Raw genomic sequence first — 25726 nt, 5'->3', positions numbered from 1 at the left:
AGGAGGCTTTCTCCCTGAAACTGGAGATTCAGCTCCACAAACTGCAGGAGCCTTGGCCCAGGGACCAGGAGACTGTCACTAACCTGCTACATGGATTAGTGACTTTCCTCTCCTGTTCTAAGTTTCTTTTCCTATATGATGATAGTCGGATCCAGGTAATGGCTAAGATCTTGCCAGGTCTTAGAGTGTGGAACAGTATTTTCAGAGACGTTATATGGGGAGGCAAATTTCCATAGATGCAAATCTACTGTTCTTATAATTGTCCTAATTCATAATTTGCTTGTGCCTTCTTATCTCATGCACAAGTGTCATCTTCAGTTTACGGGCAAATCATCTTTTGGGCATTCTAGACCTTCCTTCTCCATCCTTTTGCCTTTTTTAGACCTGTAAGAAATGCGAGAGAAAAAGATATCACAGTCTCTCTTGGTCAGCTTCTCTCTCTGCTCTAAAAGCAAATGATTTCCCATCAGTTATTGACTATTTAGCCTAGTCCTATGGCAGATGTCGGAGAAGGCAATGGCAACCCACTCCAATATTCTTGCCTGGAGAATCCCCATGGACAGAGGAGCCTGGCAGGCTACAGTCCACGGGGTCGCAAAGAGTCGGACACGACTGGAGCGACTGAGTACATGCTAGATGTAACAGGATACAAAGTGGGAGTGAGGCATGATTTGCTCAAAACAACTTGATGCCTTGATGCAGAGAGGCAGTGAAAGCTTATGAAAATGTTTGCGAATGGGACAGCGGCATACCCCAGGCTGGCTCCCGTTGTTCCATCTGAATACACTGTAGGTATTCACAGGAGGGAGATGGGAAAATGGCTTGAGTGGGACTAGTCAGGAGAAGATTCAGAGTAGACAAGGTGTGACCTTATGGGATGGGCATGATTTAAATAAGGACAATGACAAGGGATAGCATTTCTAGCAGGAAGAACACACTGAACAGGGAAGAAGAGGCCCTGGATGTTAGGGTGGTAAACTTTAGCAGATAAAAATACAAGATGCCCAGGTAAACTTGAATTTCAGGCAATGAAGGCATTTTTAATATAATTTTGTCTCATATTTGGCACATATAACATCGGGCAGATACTTATACTAGAAATTATTGATTATTTATCCGAAATCCAAATGTATCAAGGTGTCCTGTTTTTAATCTGGCAACTCTGATTGGTGTTTGCTCATGTGAGTGGACACCAACATCCTGGTGAACTCACTTGATCCAAGCAGATGATTTGAATTTCTATCCCACTGTCTAGGATATTTAGAGAGTCCTGTTTTGAACTGTGGTGTTGGAGAAGACTCTTGAGAGTCCCTTGGACTGCAAGGAGATCCAACCAGTCCATTCTAGAGGAGATCACCCTGGGTGTTCTTTGGAAGAAATGACACTAAAGCAGAAACTCTAGTACTTGGCCACCTCATGTGGAGAGTTGACTCATTGGAAAAGACCCTGATGCTGGGAGGGATTGGGGGCAGGAGGAAAAGGGGACAACAGAGGATGAGATGGCTGGATGGCATCACCGACTCGATGGACATGAGTTTGAGTGAACTCTGGGAGTTGGTGATGGACAGGGAGGCCTGGCGTGCTGCAATTCATGGAGTCACAAAGAGTCAGACACGACTGAGCGACTGAACTGAACTGAACTGTACTAGCTCTGGGATTACAGCTCTACTGAGTTACACTGAGTGAGTAATTCATGGACTCTGTATCTTTATTGTATCACTTGTAAAATAAAGATTTCTGTATTAATGTGTTAATGTGTATTCTAGGGCATTATAGTGTGAGAACATTTGATGTTAAATAAAAAAGGGAGCCAGACCCCTCCTGTCATGTCTCATACAGGAAAAACCAATCCTGCTCTTTCTGATTCCCGGCCCGTGGGACTCACTGCTGCTTGCTGATATTTCGTCTCCTCTCCCTTGTCTGGGTACCGCTTTCTCCTGTGTCTCAGAACAATGTCTGCATCCTCCCTGTGTGATGGGACTGCCTTTCCTTCACATTGTCATCCTGCTTTCCTCAAATCCCTTCCCAAATATAACAGACCCTCTAATTCCTCGTGAGTAGTTGCCAGAGGGGAAGAGAAAATATTGAATCCTCAATTCTGTTTCCCTCCCCCGCAAAGAGTATGACCATCACAAAACTCAGAACCAGGGAAGGCGGCTCCATCAGCTCCTTCTTAACAGGAGGGGGTCAGGCTGGTTTTCATGAGTGGGGAATCATTGCTTCTCCAAATGGGAGAGCCATATATGCTTATCTCAGAAAACTACAGGTAATAGCACTTGTGTTTGGTTTTGTTTAATTTGTGGACAAAGACTTAACAAACAAGTGCGAAAGTAAACCCTCTTTTGCAACCCACAACTCATTGTTCAGTATGAGTTTTGATACAGATAAGAAGGAACATGATCCATAAAATGGGTGTGTATTGATGAGCATAAAGACTGCTTCCAGGGCTGTAAAGCTTCTGAATTACCAGCTGTATTGATCCTAGTACTCAGTTTTCATGTTGACATAAAACAAAGATGGGCTTCTTTTTTTAGGCTTTTATCTTCGGAATACAGTGTCTGGATTTTGCAAAGATACATCTAATGCTTTAGGTATTGGCACATCCCAATGATCTCTGTCAAGTTTTAGGGTGTGATAACTTGGGAATTAATATGATTTGAACTTGGTAAGTTTTTAGAGAAACTAGACAGATCCCATCTCCTGACCCTAAACAGGATCCTATAGTAAACTGCTTGAGGAAATTGGATCTGGAAGATTACAGGTGGCATACTTTGAAGTGAACTCCAGTGAAGATCTAAGAGGCCCAACTAAAACAACTGTGGCATCACAGGTGTGGATTGAGCAGAACTTTTTGAAAGGGCTATCTTGAAGATGGCAACTATGGAGGAGCTATGGTGACTGGCAGTGCAAAGAATCAGGAAGTGTGAAAATTTTAAAAATTTATTGACTTAAATAACTTGGCCTATGTTATGAATAAAAAGAAACCTTTGTGCAGAAAGTCAGCAAACAAAAAAAGAAAAAGAAAAAGAAAACTACAGGTAAAAACCATGGCTTTTTCCAGATTCTGAAGCACCTGTGTGGTGTTGACACATGATTGTTCTTATACAATTATGAAGGATTCCCTTGTTGCTCAATCGGTAAAGAAACTGCTGGCAGTGCAGGAGAACCAGGTTCGATACCTGGGTCAGGAAGATCCCCCAGGAGAAGGAAATGGCAACCCACTCCAGTATCCTTGTCTGGAAAATACCAAGGACAGAGGAGGCTGGTGGGCTGCAGTCCATGGGGCTGCAAAGAGTTGGGCATGACTGAGTGACTAACTAGCTAGTGGAGGTAATGGAATTCCAGTTGAGCTATTTCAAATCCTAAAAGATGATGCTGTGAGAGTGCTGCACTCAAAATGTCAGCAAATTTGGAAAACTCAGCAGTGGCCACAGGACTGGAAAAGGTCAGTTTTCATTCCAATCCCAAAGAAAAGGAAATACTAAAGAATGCTCAAACTACCGCACAATTGCACTCATCTCACACGCTAGTAAAGTAATGCTCAAAATTCTCCAAGCCAGGCTTCAGCAATATGTGAACCATGAACTTCCAGATGTTCAAGCTGGTTTTAGAAAAGGCAGAGGAACCAGAGATCAAATTGCCAACATCCGCTGGATCATCGAAAAAGCAAAAGAGTTCCAGAAAAACATCTATTTTTGCTTTATCAGTTCAGTTCAGTTCAGTCGCTCAGTTGTGTCTGACTCTTTGCGACCCCATGAATCACAGCACACCAGGCCTCCCTGTCCATCACCAACTTTCGGAGTTCACTCAAACTCACGTCCATTGAGTCGGTGATGCCATCCAGCCATCTCATCCTCTGTCATCCCCTTCTCCTCCTGCCTTCAATCTTTCCCAGCATCAGGGTCTTTTCCAATGAGTCAACTCTCCGCATGAGGTAGCCAAAGTACTAGTTTCAGCTTCAGCATCATTCCTTCCAAAGAAATCCCAGGGATGATCTCCTCTAGAATGGACTGGTTGGATCTCCTTGCAGTCCAAGGGATTCTCAAGACTCTTCTCCAATACCACAGTTCAAAAGCATCAATTCTTCAGCACTCAGCTTTCTTTATAGTCCAACTTTCACATCCATACATGGCCACTAGAAAAACCATAGCCTTGACTAGACGGACCTTGGTTGGCAAAGTAATGTCTCTGCTTTTGAATACGCTATCTAGGTTGGTCATAACTTTTCTTCCAAGGAGTAAGCATCTTTTAATTTCATGGCTGCAGTCACCATCTGCAGTGATTTTGGAGCCAAAAAAAATAAAGTCTGACACTGTTTCCACTGTTTCCCTATCTATTTGCCATGAAGTGATGGGACCAGATGCCATGATCTTAGTTTTCTGAATGTTGAGCTTTAAGCCAACTTTTTCACTCTCCTCTTTCACTTTCATCAAGATTTGACTATGCCAAAGCCTTTGACTGTGTGGATCACAATAAACTGTGGAAAATTCTGAAAGAGATGGGATTACCAGACCACCTGACCTGCCTCTTGAGAAACCTATATGCAGGTCAGGAAGCAACAGTTAGAACTGGACATGGAACAGCCGACTGGTTCAAATAGAAAAAGGAGTACGTCAAGGCTGTATATTGTCACCCTGCTTATTTAACTTCTATGCAGAGTGCATCATGAGAAATGGTGGGCTGGAAGAAGCACAAGCTGGACTCAAGATTGCCGGGAGAAATATCAATAACCTCGGATATGCAGATGACACCACTCTTATGGCAGAAAGTGAAGAGGAACTAAAAAGCCTCTTGGTGAAGGTGAAAGTGAACGAGGAGAGTGAAAAAGTTGGCTTAAAGCTCAACATTCAGAAAACTAAGATCATGGCATCTGGTCCCATCACTTCATGGCAAATAGATGGGGAAATGGTGGAAACAGTGACAGACTTTAATTTTTGGGGCTCCAAAATCACTGCAGATGGTGACTGCAGCCATGAAATTAATAGACGCTTACTCCTTGGAAGGAAAGTTATGACCAACATAGATAGCATATTCAAAAGCAGAGACATTACTTTGCTGACTAAGGTCCGTCTAGTCAAGGCTATGGTTTTTCCAGTGGCCACGTATGGATGTGAGAGTTGGACTATAAAGAAAGCTTAGTGCCGAAGAATTGATACTTTTGAACTGTGGTGTTGGAGAAGACTCTTGAGAGTCCTTTGGGCTGCAAGGAGATCCAACCAGTCCATTCTAGAGGAGATCAGTCCTGGGCGTTCATTGGATGGTCTGATGTTGAAGCTGAAACTCCAATACTTTGGCCACGTGATGCGAAGGACTGGCTCATTTGAAAAGACCCTGATGCTGGGAAAGTTGAAGGCAGGAGGAGAAGGGGACGACAGAGGATGAGATGGTAGGATGGCATCACCAACTCAATGGACATGGGTTTGGGTGGACTCCAGGAGTTGGTGTTGGACAGGGAGGCCTGGCGTGCTGGAGCTCATGGGGTCGCAAAGAGTCGGACACAACTGAGAGACTGAACTGAGCTGAGTGACTAACACTTTCACTTTCACAGTGAAGGATTTAGAAAAGTGTTCCCTGGGATTCCTGGGTGGCTGGGTGGTAAAGAATCTGCCTGCCAATGCAGGAGTCATGAGTTCAATCCTTAGACCAGGAAGATTCCACAGGCCATGGTGCAACTAAGCCTGTGTGTCACAACTGTTGTGCTCCAGGGCCCACGAACCGCAGCTACTGAAGCCTGCTCGGCAACAAGAGAAACTATCGCGATGAGAAGCCCGCACACCATGATTAGAGAGTAGCCCCCGCTCGCCGCAACTAGAGAAAAGTCCATGCGATAAGGAAGACTCAGCTCAACTGAGAAAGAAAAGTGTTCCAATTTGTGCTCATTTATTAAGTGCTCATCTTACTAAGTGAATTCCTGTTATTGCAGAAGACTGGACCTTCAGAAGAGATAATTTGCTCCTATTTATTTCCTCACCCACTAGAACTCTGGAGTTTTTCCCCAAGCACTTCTGGTCTCAGGTGCCTTGAGTGGCCCAGAGGGATCACCAAAGCCATAAGGAGCAGACGCAGCAGACACAGAATGGTTACTTTGATGTGAGTTGTTGAAAATCAGCTCTGGATCCAAGCAGATCATGTGTTTATTGCCTGCTTCTGGCCTGGGTTACTTTATACCCCATCACAACCTGCAGCCTTTTCAGGTCACAAGCTCTTTTAAGTGGGCTCATGAGGGTCTAACTTGCTTAATTCTGTGCCCATTCTTGGAGAGACTTTAGGGCTGATGCTGGAGTTCAGTTTGGTCCCCAGAAGTGAGCATATCCTTCTCGCTTTGCTTTGACACGAGCTTGTATCCAGCCTGAAAAGTACCTTCCCGTAGCCATGGTACAGCGTATTCTGGGGAGCATCGGATAGTCTGTGTGTTTTGATTCTAGGAAAGACATTAGAGTCAATCTCTGGGATCCAGGTGACTCCCAAGAAGAGAACTCACCCCACCCCCACCCCCCCGACCCTCAGAAGCCCCACCTTCCTAGACAGCCTCACTTTTCACCTACCTGGTCTCTGGATCCCACATGCCTACGTATGTAATAGGGTAGCTGCCTGAAGGAATATAGGCTTTCAGGCTTTTGAGTCAGGCCCCAGACTTGGCAGGGCAGCGGGAGCTGATCTGGCAAAGGTCACGCTACTTCCTTTGTCTGTACTGAGGCCACGTAGAAGAATTAGGAACATAAATTCTGAAAGATTAGACTGGATCAGAACAAGGCAGCTGTTGTTTTGCTAGGGTTTAGAGAACATTACAAAGGTCATTGGATCCACTTCTGTTTTATTTAGAGGCTTCCCTCTGTCTTGGTCAGCGTGGGCTGCTTATAACAAAATGACATAGACTAGGGGTACCGAGTGCCAGAAACCTAAACAGACATTTATTTCCCAAGTTCTGGGGGCTGAGAAGTCCAAGATCAGGGTATCAGCATGGCCGGGTTCTCGAGGGCTCTATTTTGGACTTGTGGACGGCTGCCTTCTTGCTGCGTCCTCACATGATGGAAAGAGAAAGAACAGGTTCTCTGACATCCTATCTTATAAGGATAGTAATTCCATCTGGAGAAGCCCAAGCTCATGACCCCATCTAAACCTAATCACGAATGCCATCACAATGGAGATTAAGGCTTCAAAATACAAATGGGGAGTGGGCACCAACAAGTAGTCCGTAACACTCCCTGTCTGATTTGAACACTACTTCTGTTGTCTTTTCCCTGCTGTGTGCGCCAAGATGTGTCCCACGAGGTAGGGAGAGGCTGTTCCCAGGCCTGGAAGGAGAGTGGACAGCTGGTGCACTTCTGAAGAGTCAGCTGAAAAGTGAATAGAGTAATAGAGGTGGTTACAGAGACCTGGTCTCCCACTACTCATCCAGAAGATCTCAAGCCTGGGAGCATATCTGACGTAGCAAACATGCCTTTGGTGCTAACCTTTTCCCTCCAGTCTCCACTGAACAGGACATTTCTAGAAAATGATGGAGTAAGTTTTTAGCATCTCCTTTCCCTTTTCTATTTACTGATTAAGTTTCGGTTGACTAAATAAATGCATTCACTTTTCCAGGAGCTCCTTCAATATTGACTGAAAATCCTGAACAGAACTGAAACTGTCATGGAGTCACCATGTCCCTCTATTTCATGATCTCCCTGGTACTGGTCTCTTCCAGTCTTGCTGTCTCAATCTAGGTCAGACACCCAAGGATGGATACCTTCTCTCATTAAGCAGAGTCCACGGCACTCTCCCTCTGTCATTCAATGTTAGAATAGTCCCTAGTCTAGAAAGGTCCTTAGAGACATTTAGTCTGTTTCTTTTAAAGATGGTTTTCCCCAGACTACATACAGATGAAGAGATAGATGAATTAGAAGCAAGCCTCTTGACTCTTTCCAAAGCACTAATGAACCTTGGTGATGATGCTCCAGGGAAGTCTCAAGGTGCAGGGGAAGGAGACGCCTTGCGTGGGCTGTGGAAGCCAGGAACCTCACACTCTGAGCAGAACTGTCTGAAACATTGTCTGTGTTTCCCAGTAGCTTTATGAAGCATATGCTTCAGACTTTACTTTCATAGGAAGACAGCTGAGGATCAGAGGTTTGTGGAAGGGTGGTGAGCAACTTTCCTCCTCCAGAAAGCTCCCTGCCACTAACTCCGTGCCATGTCGCTGCTGCCTCGGCCCCCGCCTCCCAGAGCCTTGTCCACTGACTGACGGTTGCTCTCTGGCGTATGGAAGCCACCGGTGCCTTTGAGCAGGTGAATTTGCAGCTGAGTTAAGTTCCTTTCTTCTCAGAAAAGGAGACAAGAGGGGAAGAAATAATATTGCAGAGTCAGGCATGAGGGAATTCTCCGGTTCACTGGACTCTTAAAGGCAAAAGCACAGTAGAGAGTCAATGTAAGGACAGGATTACCCTTCTCAGATGTCAGTGAGGCGTGAGACCACGGGGGTCTTGTGTGTGTGTGTTCATTAAAGCAGATGGCAACAGAAAAGGGAGTTTCATTTCAGGCCCTGGTGGCCAGGAACCTGTTTGCTTTCTTCTTCTATTTTTTTTTTTTAAATTTTGGCTGCACGTGGGATCTTAGCTTCCAGGGATTGAACCCGTGTCCCCTGCATTGGAAGCACGGAGGCTTAGCCACTGGACTTGCGGAGAAGTCCTTACTTACTTTCTTTTTTGCCAGAAAGGAAAACGTCCGTTCTTCCTTTCAGAGGAGGCACAGGAGGAGAAAAGCCATGGATTCTACCTTAAAGAAAGTGATATTATTTCAAGGTACAAACTTGCAACAGGAAGCAAATAAGCCATAGAGATCTAATGCACAGTGTAACGAATGTAGACTATATTGTACTATAATTATAAAATATGATATTGCTACAATGGCAATTACACAATATTCAAATATTTCAAAGTGATGTATTGCACACTTTAAATTTATACAATATTTTTTGTCAAATTTCTTCAATTAAAAAAAAAAAAGAATCTGTAGTAGAGTTCCACTGGGATTACCTGAACTTGTCCTACCTGCATCAACTTAGACTGACAATGTCAAGTAAGATAGTGCGTATCCCCTGGGGAGGTAACAAGGCAATATTTGCAAGCTACCTATTCTGGACCCAGATATTGGCAACCATGAAATCCCAAACTTTATTCTGGTGTTTGAATGCTGAAACGCCGCTGCAAAGTCGCTTCAGTCGTGTCTGACTCTGTGCGACCCCATGGATAGCAGCCCACCAGGCTCCACCGTCCCTGGGATTCTCCAGGCAAGAACACTGGAGTGGGTTGCCATTTCCTTCTCCAATGCACGAAAGTGAAAAGTGAAAGTGAAGTTGCTCAGTCGTGTCCAACTCTTAGCGACCCCATGGGCTGCAGCCTCCCAGGCTCCTCTGTCCATGGGATTTTCCAGGCAAGAGTACTGGAGTGGGTTGCCATTCCCTTCTTCGGCCGCACCCTGTAAATAAGACCAAAATGTCAGGACCCTATCTAAGCTCTCTCTGTGTGGTTTTAAGATAGTCTTTGTATCCAGGAGCAGTCTGAGATTGGATACGGGACTTTGTTTGTGAATAGTGGCTGGTTCCACCCTGTTCGGGTTCGAGGGGCCCAGCTCTTGTAGGAGTTGGGGGCACTGGGCTCGGTGGAGGGTCTTTCTTTCCTGAGCTCTAGGTGTGCAAGTCATTCGTGGACAAATGTTTACTGTTCTCTAGGAAAATTCAACCCTGTATGGGGCTCAGGGAAGATTTATTTATTTAAAAAGAATTTCCTATAAAATCCTAAAATCCTTTTGTTGCATAGAAAGCCTTCCTAAATCCTCCACATTTTTAAAAGCTTTAATTGTGTGATTGTGTTTGGAAACCACCTCAGGAAAGCCTCTGCAGATCTGGATAAAGGATTATTATAAGGGTTTTCACTTTGACGGTATGTATTAAAAGGCCAAGATAGGAGGGCTAATTGAACTACTGCACTTGAGGAGTTAACCTCAAGGGATGACCACGGCAACAATAATAGTAAACTTCAGCAGCACAGCTAACATTCATTTAGCCAATCAAGGGGCCTCCCTGGTGGCTCAGATGGTAAAGAATCCGCCTGAAATGCAGCAGACCGGTGTTTGATCCCTGGATCAGAAAGATCCCCTGGAGAAGGGAATGGCTACCTGCTCCAGTATTCTTGCCTGGAGAATTCCATGGACAGAGGAGCCTGGCGGGCTATAGTCCATGGGGTCACAAAGAGTCGGATACAACTGAAGCGACTTAGCAGTAGCAGCATAGCATGTGCCGACCATTGTGCTAAATGCTTGATAAGCCTTATTTCACTTAAATTTTGAGACCTATCAAGTGGTTATCTAGGCAAAGGGGCAGTCAAGGAGTCTCCTGTTTCAGATATTTTTTAGCATTTCGGCAACACAGCTGAGCAACTAACTCTTTCTTTCCAAATGGAGGAATTTTACGTCATGTGCTAGAGTGCAGTAGATATGTAAGCCTCTTCACCACTTTTTTTCCCAAAGGAAGAAACTATTCGACTCTCTGGAAAGGCCATTGAAAATTCATTTGGCTTCGGTATACAACAGAGTGTTCCGTGCTTCCCCCTCCGGAGAAGGACAAATGGGCATTGGAGGGCTGATCGTGCATCCAATCATTTCCTGAACAAGTTTTATCGTGGGTCCACAGTGTGAGGAGCTGGTTCCGTTGCTGCCGTGTTGCTGCTGATACATCTAGTTGAGAGATGTTCTTGGAGAACAAATCGAGTTCTACAACATCCATCTAGGGTCAAGGGAAACAATGCTTGATGGGAAGTAATGGAAAAGGCTAAAAGATATGGAAAAGAATATGACTAGTGCATAAAGAGGAACGAAACTGGGTCATTTGTAGCGATGCGGATGAACCTAGAGTCTGTCCTACAGAGTGAAGTAATTCAGAAAGAGTTGTATTTTAATACACGTGTATGGAATCTAGAAAAATGGTAACCGACAAACCTATTTGCAGGGCAGGAATAGAGACAGAGACGTGGAGATGGACTTGTGCACACAGGAGAGGGTGGGATGAATTGAGAGGAGCACTGGCGTGTATACGCTACTGTGTGTGAAACAGACAGCTCGTGCGAGGCTGCTGTAGAGCACACGGAGCTCAGCTCAATGCTCCGTGAGGACCGCGAGGGGTGGGATGGGAGCGGGGTAGGAGGGAGGCTCAAGAGGGAGAGGATATATGTATACTTACAGCTGATTCATGTTGTACAGCAGAAATTAACGCAACATTGTAAAGCAATTATTCCTCAATTTAAAAAAATAAATAATTAAAAAAATTTTTTAAAGAGTATGGCCAATAGACTCAGAGTTTCTCCTACCATTAAGAATCTATTGCTAGGAATCTGCTGCTCCCAGGCTCCAAAGTATGGTGTCCTTCTTAGGTGATGTCTCGTAAGCATGTGTGGAGACACAGCAGAGTCTCATCACGGACATCCCACTTGACGCTCCTGGACACCTTCACTGCTTTTCCACGATTGATTTCTCTTTCCATCCTGGGGTTTGCGTTTTCCCTTCATGTCAGTCCCAGATAAAGCTCCGTCCTCAGTTTCGCTGGTTAATAAACAAGATCCACACTGGCTGGTTTGCTTGAGTCGTACCTTGGACATCAGACTGTAGCCCAGGTAAGAGTTTCTCATTCTCCATTGAGACATTTCCCTGAATTAGTTTCTCCCTGGGGTCATCGTCTCTGACCATTCTTTTAATTGTTACTGTTCTTTTTTTTTTTTTTTTAATACTACACTATTTAGGCTCTTCTGTTGAATGTATATTCAGCTCAGTTCAGTTCAGTTGCTCAGTCGTGTCCGACTCTTTGCGACCCCATGAATCGCAGCACGCCAGGCCTCCCTGTCCATCACCAACTCCCGCAGTTCACTCAGACTCACTTCCATTGAGTCCGTGATGCCATCCAGCCATCTCATCCTCTGTCATCCCCTTTTCCTCCTGCCCCCGATCCCTCCCAGGATCAGAGTCTTTTCCAGTGAGTCAACTCTTCGCATCAGGTGGCCAAAGTACTGGAGTTTCAGCTTCAGCATCATTCCTTCCAAAGAAATCCCAGGGCTGATCTCCTTCAGAATGGACTGGTTGGATCTCCTTGCAATCCAAGGGACTCTCAAGAGTCTTCTCCAACACCACAGTTTAAAAGCATCAATTCCTCGGCGCTCAGCCTTCTTCACAGTCCAACTTTCACATCCATACATGACCACTGGAAAAACCATAGCCTTGACTAGACGGAGCTTAGTCGGCAAAGTAATATCTCTGCTTTTGAATATGCTATCTAGGTTGGTCATAACTTTTCTGCCAAGGAGTAAGCATCTTTTAATTTCATGGCTGCAGTCACCATCTGCAGTGATTTTGGAGTTCAAAAAAATAAAGTCTGGCACTGTTTCCACTGTTTCCACTGTTTCCCCAACTATTTCCCATGAAGTGATGGGACCGGATGCCATGATATTCGTTTTCTGACTGTTGAGCTTTAGGCCAACTTTTTCACTCTCCACTTTCACTTTCAAGAGGCTTTTTAGTTCCTCTTCACTTTCTGCCATAAGGGTGGTGTCATCTGCATATCTGGGGATATTGATATTTCTCCCGGCAATCTTGATTCCAGCTTGTGTTTCTTCCAGTCCAGCATTTCTCATGATGTACTCTGCATAGAAGTTAAATAAGCAGGGTGACAAAATACAGCCTTGACGTACTCCTTTTCCTATTTGGAACCAGTTTGTTGTTCCGTGTCCAGTTCTAACTGTTGCTTCCTGACCTGCATACAGATTTCTCAAGAGGCAGGTCTGGCAGTCTGGTATTCCCATCTCTTTCAGAATTTTCCACAGTTTATTGTGATCCACACAGTCAAAGGCTTTGGTATAGTCAATGAGGCAGAAATAGATGTTTTTTTGGAACGCTCTTGCTTTTTTGATGATCCAGCGGATGTTGGCAATTTGATCTCTGGTTCCTCTGCCTTTTCCAAAACCAGCTTGAACATCAGGAAGTTCACAGTTCACGTATTGCTGAAGCCTGGCTTGGAGAATTTTGAGCATTACTTTACTAGCATGTGAGATGAGTGCAATTGTGCGGTAGTTTGAGCATTCTTTGGCATTGCCTTTCTTTGCAATTGGAATGAAAAGTGACCTTTTCCAGTCCTGTGGCCACTGCTGAGTTTTTCAAATTTGCTGGCATATTGAGTGCAGCACTTTCACAGCATCATCTTTCAGGATTTGAAACAGCTCAACTGGAATTCCATCACCTCCACTAGCTTTGTTTGTAGTGATGCTTTCCAAGGCCCACTTGACTTCACATTCCAGGATGTCTGGCTCTAGATTAGTGATCACATCATCATGATTATCTGGGTCGTGAAGATCTTTTTTGTACAGTTCTTCTGTGTATTCTTGCCACCTCTTCTTAATATCTTCTGCTTCTGTTAGGTCCAGACCATTTCTGTCCTTTATCGAGCCCATCTTTGCATGAAATGTTCCCTTGGTATCTCTAACCTTCTTGAAGAGATCTCTAGTCTTTCCCATTCTGTTGTTTTCCTCTATTTCTTTGCATTGATCGCTGAAGAAGGCTTTCTTATCTCTTCTTGCTATTCTCTGGAACTCTGCATTCAGATGCTTATATCTTTCCTTTTCTCCTTTGCTTTTCGCCTCTCTTCTTTTCACAGCTATTTGTAAGGCCTCCCCAGACAGCCATTTTGCTTTTCTGCATTTCTTTTCCATGCGGATGGTCTTGATCCCTGTCTCCTGTACAATGTCACGAACCTCATTCCATAGTTCATCAGGCACTCTATCTATCAGATCTAGGCCCTTAAATCTATTCTCACTTCCACTGTATAATCATAAGGGATTTGATTGAGGTCATACCCGAATGGTCTAGCGGTTTTCCCCACTTTCTTCAATTTAAGTCTGAATTTGGTAATAAGGAGTTCATGATCTGAGCCACAGTCAGCTCCTGGTCTTGCTTTTGTTGACTGTATAGAGCTTCTCCATCTTTGGCTGCAAAGAATATAATCAATCTGATTTCAGTGTTGACCATCTGGTGATGTCCATGTGTAGAGTCTTCTCTTGTGTTGTTGGAAGAGGGTGTTTGCTATGACCAGTGCATTTTCTTAGCAAAACTCTATTAGTCTTTGCCCTGCTTCATTCCGCATTCCAAGGCCAAATTTCCCTGTTACTCCAGGTGTTTCTTGACTTCCTACTTTTGCATTGCAGTCCCCTATATGAAAAGGACATCTTTTTGGGGTGTTAGTTCTAAAAGGTCTTGTAGGTCTTCATAAAACCATTCAACTTCAGCTTCTTCAGCATTACTGGTTGGGGTATAGACTTGGATAACTGTGATATTGAATGGTTTGCCTTGGAGATGAACAGAGATCATTCTGTCATTTTTGAGATTGCATCCAAGTACTGCATTTCGGACTCTTTTGTATATTATAGCTTTTAAAATGGCATCACTTTATACTTTGGTCTACCATAGTTTTCTGAAAAGTTCCTTAGAAGAAAAAACTTTATGCCATTTGAGGTTATTCAGGAAGTAAGACATCATAACCTAAGCAGACTTCAACTTATTGTGCTTTACTTTATTTCATTTTGCATATACTGCATTTTCTACAAATTGAAGTTTCGTGGCAACCTTGCATCGAGCACGTGCCATTTTTCCCACAGTATTATTTTTAAATTAAGATGAGTTCATTTTTTTTTTTTTAGACAGAGTGCTATTCCACACTTAATGACTGCAGTAGGTGGTATATGTAACTTTCATATGCTCTGGGAAACCAAAATATTCACGTGACTAACTTGCTCACAATACTCACTTTATTGTGATGGAATTGCCTGGAAATGAACCCGTAGTATCTTCAAGGGATGCCTGTACTATTTTATTTATTTAGTGATAGAGCTGGGTTGTCAAAAATAGCACCTTATCATCTGATATCTTAGTCAGATTCTCTAGGTAAAAGAGCCTAACGCACACTTCAGTGGTAATATCAGTCACAAGGTGGAATCCCAGGGCAACCAGAAGGAAGGACAGAAGACTGGAGCCGAGAAGGTGCCTCATGGACAAGGCTGCTACTTTGTGAAGGACATAGCTAATTGCTTGGCTCTCTGGAATGGTTCTAGACAGGCTCCACAGAAGCATCACGCTCAGAATCGTCCACTGGTGAGCGGAACAGAGAGGCCATTTATCTGTTGGCTCTCTTCTGTCTTTTGTTTCCTTAGGTCAAGTTTCGTCCGCTGGGAAGTGGAGCCCTATGCTTGCAGGTTGCACATCCCGGCTCCAGGGAAAGTTAGAGCTCACATCTGGTGGTTTGGAGCTTCAGCCAAATCCGGTGGCAGAGAGAGCATCAGGAGATGGACAGGGTCAGCCTCAGATGGACCAATTGAAGCTGAGGAGCCTGAGAATTCCATGTGGTCTCCTAATGTGGTTCTTGGGTCCTGCCCAGTCAGGAAGGTGGGAGATGGCCTGGGTGAGGCAGGAAAAAATACTTGTTACCGGTGCTGCTGACAAGGTTCTAGGAGGTGGAACTGGCTTTGTCTTCTGGACCCTTTAGAGCAGGAGCCAGCAAACTTTGTCTGAAAGAGCCAGATGGTGAATATTTCAGGCTTTGGGGATTGTGTGGCAAGGGAAACAATGAAAGCTATCAGGTAGGTACTTCTGTAACCATTGAAAATGCTACTGTTTTAAAAACATAAAAATTATCCTTAGCTGGCAGACCTTAAAAAGTAGACAGCTGACCAAATTTGGCCTGAGGGCTGATCTCTGTTTTAGAGAACAGGTGAAAAGGTATCCAACGAGGAGACTAACTCAGCTTCCAGTAAAGTCTCCCATGGTTTCAGGCACTAAACAGAATTATTTTCTTCTAGGGCTGTTGAAGAAAACACCTATGAGAGTAGAGACCCCTTGGGGTGGCCTGATGGGCCAGTATGGTTTGGATTTGACTATAGGGCTATTTATTTATGTATTTATTTTAGTTTAAAAATATTTATTGATTTTTCACTGCACTGGGTCTTTACTGTGGTGCACAGGCTTCTCATTGTGATGGCTTCTCTTGTTGCAGACTGCAGGCTAGAGCGCGGGCTTCAGTAGTTGCAGCTTATGGGTCCTAGAGCTTGGCACTTCAGTAGTTGAGGTGCTTAGGCTTAGTTGCTTCATGATATGTGAGATCTTCCCAAATTAGCAATCGAACCCTGCATTGGTAGGCAAACTGTTAACCAGGAGACCACCAGGGAAGTCCTTTATTTTAGCTCTGATGGGTGTGTGCAGTGGCTCACACTGGCTTAAGAAAGCTGATCTTGCCCATCTCTTCCCAACTTCACATTCAGAGGTGTCATAGCAGTATCTTGAACTTGGCCATAGTGAGACTATTTATACTATGGGAATCAGCAGATGCTACAAAGGGCTTCCTTGGGAGTGGGAAGAATAAGCATTTGCAAATATTAGCCAGCACACCACTGAGTATTTGCCTGATTGTTGCGGAAGCACAGTCCTTACTACTTACTGTAGCAAGTGAAGGCGACAGGAATCGGGTAGTTATCCCTGACATGTCATGGCCATGGGAAATGCTCCCATTGTTCTTCCAGCAGTCTGTGCACTTGGGTTTAAAACTCATGCTTTTGAAATGGAGACACAGACATAGAGAACAAACGTATGGACCCAGGGGGAAAGGGAGGGGGTTGGATGAATTGAGAGATTGGGAATGACATATATACACCATTGATACTATGTATAAAATAGACATATAGTAGATAATGAGAACCACTGTATAGCTCAGGGAACTCTACTCGATGCTCTGTGGTGACCTAAATGGGAAGGAAATCCATAAAAGAGGGTACGTGTGTACAATAGCTGACTTACTTTGCTGTACAGTAGAAACTAACACAACAAAGCAACTATACTCCAATAAATATTTAATTTAAAAAACAAAACATGCTTTTATGTTGTGTGGTCATGATAGGGATAATGATGAGTTTCTGTATGTGGGACAAATTAATAGTGTGCTTTGGGGGTATTACTATTGAAATTATAGTTTTTAAATTATGGTATTTTGGACCTTGCCTATTTTTTAATTAAAAGATAATTTTTTGTACAGAATTTTGCTGTTTCTGTCAAAACTCAACATGAATCAGCCATAGGTATACATATGTCCCCTCCTTCTTGGATCTCCCTCCCATCTCCCTCCCCATTGCACGCTTCTAGGTTGGTACAGAGACCCTGTTTGAGTTCTCTGAGCCATACAGCAAATACCCATTAGCTATCTATTTTACATATGGTAATGTAATTTCCATGTTACTCTGTTTATACATCTCACCATCTCTTCCCCGCCCCACTGCCTGCCCTGTGTCCATAAGTCTGTTCTCTATGGACCTTGCCTATTTTATTTTAAAGGATCAAGTTTGAATTAAAATGGGAATGGTTCAGGTACAGCCAGAGAGCAGTCATGTCAAAGACACAATACAGCATCTCCCGTGATGGTGTCGGGAGAGGTGGGGTGAGATTAAGGTAGAGCTGGCTGGACCAGGCTGCCTTCCTCCTCCATCTCCCTTGCCATCTGTCAGCTCCCAGCACTCTCTAGTATTTAAACAAATTTCCAATCGCCATCTCTTAAAATAAAGCTTAATATATTCACATCTGGTGGTTTCCTGCTCCAGTTATGCTTAGTTTCGGCCTTCACTTAAAAAAAAAAAAACTATTCTGTGATTGCTTTGTGGTGCTTTGGAAGCGTTTCTGGACTAAGGATTTGTGACTCTCTTTGATTGCATTGTGATTGCATTTGCAAGTGACAGGATACAGAGGAAATTTGAAGGCTGTTTGCACCATGCTTCTGTGAGTACTAGCCCCTATGGTAGATTAATCTCAGATTATCATCTGAGAGACATTTTTAAAGTACAGGTTGTCTAGCTCTGCCCTAGACCAATGAGAGGGGCAGAATCCCTGGACATTTATTTTTTTAATTTAATTTTTAAAAAGATTTTTTTTTTATGTGGACCATTTTAAAAGTACTTATTGAATTTGTTACACTATTGGTTCTGTTGTTTTTCACTGCTTTGGTTTTGTGGCTACAAAGCATGTGGGATCTTAGCTTCCGGACCAGGGATCGAACCCTCACCGGCTGCACTGGAAGGTGAAGTCTTAACCATTCACTGGACTGCCTGGGAAGTCCCCTGGGCATTTTTTTTTTTTTTAATTTTTACTTTACAATACTGTATTGGTTTTGCCATACATTGACATGAATCCGCCACGGGTGTACATGAGTTCCCAATCCTGACCCCCCTCCCACCTCTCACCCCATATCATCTCTCTGGATCATCCCCGTGCACCAGCCCCAAGCATCCTGCATCCTGTATCGAACATAGACTGGCCATTCGTTTCTTACACGATAGTATACATGTTTCAATGCCATTCTCCCAAATCATCCCACCCTCTCCCTCTCCCTCAGAGTCCAAAAGTCCGTTCTATACATCTGTGTCTCTTTTGCTGTCTCACGTACAGGGTTATCCTTACCATCTTTCTAAATTCCATATATATGTGTTAGTATACTGTATTGGTGTTTTTCTTTCTGGTTTACTTCACTCTGTATGATTGGCTCCAGTTTCATCCATCTCATTAGAACTGATTCAAATGTATTCTTTTTAATGGCTGAGTAGTATTCCATTGTGTATATATACCACAGCTTTCTTATCCATTCATCTGCTGATGGACATCTAGGTTGTTTCCGTGTCTTGGCTATTATAAACAGTGCTGCAATGAACATTGGGGTACACGTGTCTCTTTCAATTCTGGTTTCCTCGGTGTATATGCCCAGCAGTGGGATTGCTGGGTCATAAGGCAGTTCTATCTGCAATTTTTTAAGGAATCGCCACACTGTTCTCCATAGTGGCTGCACTAGTTTGCATTCCCACCAACAGTGTAAGAGGGTTCCCTTTTCTCCACACCCTCTCCAGCATTTATTGCTTGCAGACTTTTGGATCACAGCCATTCTGACTGGTGTGTAATGGTACCTCATTGTGGTCTTGATTTGCATTTCTCTGATAATGAGTGATGTTGAACATCTTTTCATGTGTTTGTTAGCCGTCCGTATGTCTTCTTTGGAGAAATGTCTATTTAGTTCTTTGGCCCATTTTTTGATTGGGTCGTTTATTTTTCTGGAATTGAGCTTCAGGAGTTGCCTGTATATTTTTGAGATTAGTTGTCATTTGCTTCATTTGCTATTATTTTCTCCCATTCAGAAGGCTGTCTTTTCACCTTGCTTATAGTTTCCTTTGTTGTACAGAAGCTTTTAATTTTAATTAGATCCCATCTGTTTATTTTTGCTAGACACGGGTCCTGGTTACTGTCCCCGACAAGCTAAGAGTCGAGGTAAGTAACGCACTTGGGCATTTATTTTTAAAAGTTCTCCCAGATGATCCTAATGAGCTACCAGGATGGTTAACTACGAACACTGCTGCTGCTAAGTCGCTTCAGTCGTGTCCGACTCTGTGTGACCCCATAGACGGCAGCTCACCAGGCTCCCCCATCCCTGGGATTCTCCAGGAAAGAATACTGGAGTGGGTTGCCATTTCCTTCTCCAATGCATGAAAGTGGAAAGTGAAAAGTGAAAGTGAAGTTGCTCAGTCGCGTCTGACTCCTAGCGACCCCATGGACTACAACCTACCAGGCTCGTCCGTCCATGGGATTTTCCAGGCAAGGGTACTGGAGTGGGGTGCCATCACCTTCTCTGACTATGAACACTAGTGATTTTTAAAAGTCTTATCAGAAATTCAGTTGAGCATTTCTCTCTGGAAGGATCCTTTCTTCTGTGCTGGCCACTGAGGTTCTTATTCTGAGTATTAACAATGTTGAAACACCTGCACTGACTGTCTAAACATCAAGAAAAATAATTTCAGTCCTTAAAGGGACCATGGAGTAAAGTGTTTGAATCAGGACTGTCATGCACATTCCTAAAGATTAGAGCAAGGGGGCTTCCTACTGGAAATATTAAGTCACACTGAATCCTCTCATTCTCACCAATGAGGAAAGAATGTCAGTTTTGGAATCAAGGTTTAGTTGGCTTTGAGTCCTGGCTCTACCAACTTTGTTGGCAAAACCTTAGGTTCTACAACTATAAAATGAACATAAAATATTTTTATTTCAGGATTATAATAATTTTTAAAACTATGGATCATGCCTGGTGTATCATAGTTGCTAAATATATGCTAGATCTTCTCCTCCTGGGTATAATGAAAAGCCTAGCATTTCTGTGTGGTTCTGACACTCTGGAGCTGTTCTTTCTTCTCAGGGAGCTGGTCACCAAACTAATGAGTAAAGCTCTTGCCCCTCCTGGATTCTGTTTCAATTTTTTTTCCAGTTTTCCCATTGGGTATTTTTTTAAGATTATTATTATTTTAAAAAATGATTTACTTGGCTGCACTGGGTCCTGGTTTCTGAGTGCAGGCTTTCTGTAGTTGCAGTGAGTGGGGTCTACTCTCTACTTGCGATGCTTGGCCTTCACTTGTTGCAGAGCGTGGGCTCTAAGGCGTGCGGGCTTCAGTAGTTGCAACACATGGGCTTATTTGCCCCACAGCATGTGGGGTCTTCTTGGACCAGGGATCGAACCTGTGTCCTCTGCATTGGCAGGTGGATTCTTAACCACTGGACTACCAGGGAAGCCCCCTCTTTGGTAGTTTTTCCCCAAGCAAAGATGGAAGCAAAATAGTTTTGTCCTTCTGGACAGTAACCCCTTCTGGTATGGCCAGATAATGGGATAAAATCCTTCAGTTTAAAGCAGTCTAAAGTTTCAGGGACAGACTGCCTGGATGGTTTTCCCTGCTCTCTGTACAAAAAGACAATCTGGGATTTCCGTGCTAGCCAGGAACTGCCTCCCATCTCCTCTGATCTTCACAAAACCCTTTCCTCCCTCACCTGTCTGCCTCACCTGGGAGAAGGATCAGCTCCCGCCTCTCCCTGCCTGGCTTCAGCAACACAGCTTCTTCTACTTGCTCTTCGGAACTCTGGGGCTTTTTTTCCAGCACAGAAGCCTTTTGAACAAAGCTCCTCCTTTGCAAAAACTCTCACCTAGGAGGTGTTACAAACCTCTGCAGCTGAATGAAGAATGGCTTGGTCTCTTGAGAAGACCTGTTCTCTTTCCTTTGACAGAGTAGAAAATCCCTCTGAGGAAGAGAGGAGGAGCTTCCATTGATGAATGCATTTTTCTCCTTGCATGAATTTACATTCATGAATGATAATGGCAGACCTCTTCTCTCTGGATCTTATTTTTAAAAGCTGCTACCTGGTATTATTCACATACCCCGCCACCCTAGAGGAAAATGTGCCTTTGTTAAAACAGGATGCTTGGGACAATGTTGTTGTAGGACAGATGGAAATTTTGCAAGATGAGAGGAATTTACCAGATGGGGAAGTGGGGACTGGGTGGGTGGGTGGGTAAAAACACCTTCTGATGGGAACATGTTGCATCTGCTACTGCTGATACTGCTAAGTCGCTTCAGTCGTGTCCGACTCTGTGCGACCCCATAGACGGAAGCCCACCAGGCTCCTCCATCCCTGGGATTCTCCAGGCAAGAACACTGGAGTGGGGTGCCATTGCTTTCTCCGAACATGTTGCATAGGACCTTAAAAATGTGGATGAAATCAACAAATGAAGAAGAAGCAAAAGGCAGAGCTCAGTATGGCAGGGGGCCTTGAATTGATGGTGGGGGACCAATGGTTTGGAATGAGACTAAGAATAAGTTATATTAGAAAGGGCAAGTGTGCGATGGGGGTGATGAGGGAGGGAGGCTTCAGAGGGAAGGGATATACGTATACTTATGGCTGATTCATGTTGTCGACAGCAGAAACCAACACAACTTTGTAAAGTAATTATACTCTTATTAAAAAATAAAAATAAAAGAGAAAGGAGATGTATGTCCAACTGAGACTGATGGGCCAGATAGCAGCAGAGCCAAATGAATGAAGTGGTTCCAGATGAGGAACTATGCAAAGATCTAAGATGGAAGAGAACTTGTCTTTTCCTGAAAACGAAAAATGCTTGTGACACATTGGAGTGAATTTCCAAAGGAAGGGAAGTGAGAGGGGGAGAGATTGAGAGACAGAGACAGGGAGACGGAATTTTATAGATGCAATATTTCATTTTAAAAAGCCTAAAAATAATTAAATTCAGTGTTTGGGAAAATTTGGAAGAGGGATATAAAGAGATATTTACTGATGCTAACTTACTTAGCAGATAACATGCATACTGTTTATAATACAATAGCCAGGAAATACATCTTCTCTGTAAAGTTATAGGAAGAGCAGAGCCATCAGGGAAAATCAGATGAGTAACAGTCAAATACAGTAGAAGAAGTCCGACTTAGGGGTAGATCAGACTTGTTTAGTTCAATTCAATCGCTCAGTCGTGTCCAACTCTTTGCAACCCCATGGACTGCAGCACGCCAGGCCTCCCTGTCCATCACCAACTCCCAGAGTTTACTCAAACTCACGTCCATTGAGTCAGTGATGCCATCCAACCATCTCATCCTCTGTTGTCCCCTTCTCCTCCTGCCTTCAATATTTCCCAGCATCAGGATCTTTTCAAATGAGTCAGCTCTTCACATGAGGTGGCCAAAGTATTGGAGTTTCAGCTTCAGCATCAGTCCTTCCAATTAATGTTCAGGACTGATTTCCTTTAGGATGGACTGGTTGGATTTCCTTGCAATCCAAGGGACTCTCAAGAGTCTTCTCCAACACCACAGTTCAAAAGCATCAATTCTTGGCGCTCAGCTTTCTTTATGGTCCAACTCTCACATCCATACATGACTACTGGAAAAAACCACAGTTTTGACTATACAGACATTTGCTGGCAAAGTAATGTCTCTGCTTTTTAATACGCTATCTAGGTTGGTCATAACTTTTCTTCCAAGGAGCAAGTGTCTTTTAATTTCATGGCTGCAGTCACCATCTGTGGTGATTTTGGAGCCCAAAAAAATAAAGTCTGTCACTGTTTCCACCGTTTCCCCATCTATTTGCCGTGAAGTGATGGGACCAGATGCCATGATCTTAGTTTTCTGAATGTTGAGTTTACAACCTAAAAACTGAGACTGATGTTCTATTGGGTGGACTTGCTGAGGATTTAAACCTGGGATGCAGCTTCTCAGGTAGCTCTGAGGATCTGTTCTTCAGAGGTAAGGGAGGAGCCAGGGGATATAAGAGTTCAAACCAAAAAACCCAGGGAATCGAACTTCAAAATATTACTGCCAATTAAAGAAAACCAGGCATCCTGAGCTAATGAATTCAGCGCTTTTCTGTGTAAGGGAAGAAGCAATGGCCTTGCCTCAAAATCATCCCTTTGATGTGCACCTTCACTATCTGGGGCCGAATCCTGCTTTTTTTCATCGTGTATCCCCTCTGGGTGCACAGCTGGAGCAGCTGCAGTAGTTGATGGTTTCATGGCTGCAACGTCCTTTGTTTACTAATATGGTGGGGGTATTTTTATCCGCTTTTCCATTTCAGCTCTCCTGGAATTTCTTTACCCTAATTTATTTGGTTTTTCAACATCCAGTTCAACATGTAGGCTAATGGGGATTCAATTTTTTACATGAAATCTCTTGTTTTTTTAAAAAAAAGGTGTTTTTCCTGGTGAATGTGAGAGTTTTGCTTCCTGAGCTGTCAGGACTATAAACACTTCTTTTCAACAATGACTCAGAGTTGAAAGGGGTGGGGCGGGAATCAAGCAAATAGTGTGAAACCCATGGGCACTTTTAAAGACAACACAAAATGATTCAGTGATGGGCAACCTGCTTAGTGTTAGCTGACTTCTTTTGACATCTTCGTCTGTTGCATTCATATGTCTGACTGTGAAAATATTTGAGCATGAACTACTGTACGAGAATGCTCAGCAATGCGGTCATATGACTTCTTGAGGGTCCCACCAGTTCTCATAGAGTAAAAATCTCCTGAGTGCTCCATTCTGCTTTGATTTCATTGGTGATAAACAGTGAGCTTTCTGACCCCAAGTTGATGTTGTACTTTGTTTCTTCACTATCAATCTATTACTTTGCATTTATTTTCTGGTGTTTTCAAGATATTTTCATGTGTGCTGATGTAGAGGGTGCAATCCCTCACTTTATATCCCTTTAATTTTGGTTTACTTGTATGGTAGGCAGAACAATGGCCCTTGTATTGTGTGCTGTGCTAAATCGCTTCAGTCGTGTCCAACTCTTTTCGACCCCATCTTCCCAACCCAATAATTGAACCCTGGTCTCTTACATTTCCTGCATTGGCAGGCAGGTTCTTTACCACCCTGCCTTTACAACCACCAGTGCCACGTGGTAGGCAGAACAACTGTCCCTGAAAGAGGCTAAACATACTAACCCCCAGAATCTGTGACCATTTCATTACGCGGCAAAGGGGAATTAAAGTTGTATGGGATTAAGGTTGTTAATCATCTGACCTTAAAACAGAGAGATTATCCTGGAGGATCTGCATGGGCACTGTGTCAACATGAGGTCCTACAAGTGGAGAGGGACCCAGAAGAGCACGTCAGAGTGACTGCATGTGAGAAACTCTCAATCTGTCTTTGCTGGCTTTGAAGATGGAGTGAAGGGGCCATGAGCCAAGGACTGTGGGTGGTTTCTAGAAGCTGGAAAAGGTGGGGAAAGTGATTCTCCCCTGGAGCCTCCAGAAGGAACACAGACGTACTGACACCGTGATTTCAGCCTGGTAAGACCTGTATCAGATCTCCAACCTCCAGAACCGTCGGATAATGCATTGTATTGCTTCAGCCACTAAGTCAGTGGTTATATGTCACAGCAGCCATGGGCATCTAGTACACCTTGCATCACTCAAAACACTAGGTTGGTCAGTAGTGCAACAGCAGATAGGCCATGGGTCTGAAAATGAGCCCCTGCAAGGATACGGGCTTGTGGCTTCCACAGGACTCTCGTTGTCTGGGCAGCTGTTCCTAAGAGGTAAGGGAGGAAGACCATGCCCCAGGGGAGCTGTCTGGAGAAGTCTGAGCCACACCCCGGTGGAACCTTCCTCATCCCTAAACAGCCTCCTCATGAACCTTCCTCATCCCTCCACAGCATCTCCCCGCTGCTTATTGTCACGGGTTCACTTCCTGTTTTGGTCCTTTATTTACCAGAAGTGTCTCTCACTTTCTGAGAACAAGTCCACTTGACCATGCAGAGAGAAGCTGTTCAGGAAACACGTATAAAGGTTTCGTTTTGAAAATCTTTATATATGAGGTGACGTTGGAAACCTCACAGACCCCCCCCAGTTTAGTAATGGTTTACAGAACTGGTTTGCATGAAATGTCCCAGTGAATGGTACACTGGCCTTTTCAGAAATTAGTTTTTTAAATACCTATTCTAGTTTTCACTCTAAAGGATCAAAGATGGCTTTTGAATAATTTTAGCCTCTTGGTTGAAAGCCTGCTTAGGTTTTGAAGGTGTATTTTTATTCCCGGGAACGCCTTTGATAGAACCATCCCCGTTGAGGATCTTGTATCAACAACTTGAGGTTTATTGGAAATGTTGAATTTCTGCCTTAGGGTTTCTGAAGTGCAATGAATCAGATGTTTGAATTGTCTGTTCTAAGTTATTAATTACAAAGCTAGAGAGAGCCGTGGTTAATGGCACTCCTAGGATCATATAAATCTGTGAAAACAGGGCTCTCAACTTACCCAGTCATATGACCTCAGACAGTGCCAAACATCTTCATATGGTCCACAGAGAAGCCTCAGAGATGCTCTCCC

The sequence above is a fragment of the Capra hircus genome, chromosome 27 (assembly GCF_001704415.2).
Source record: "Capra hircus breed San Clemente chromosome 27, ASM170441v1, whole genome shotgun sequence".
In the NCBI taxonomy this organism is placed as follows: Eukaryota; Metazoa; Chordata; class Mammalia; order Artiodactyla; family Bovidae; genus Capra; species Capra hircus.
This window is presented reverse-complemented; position numbering follows the sequence as displayed.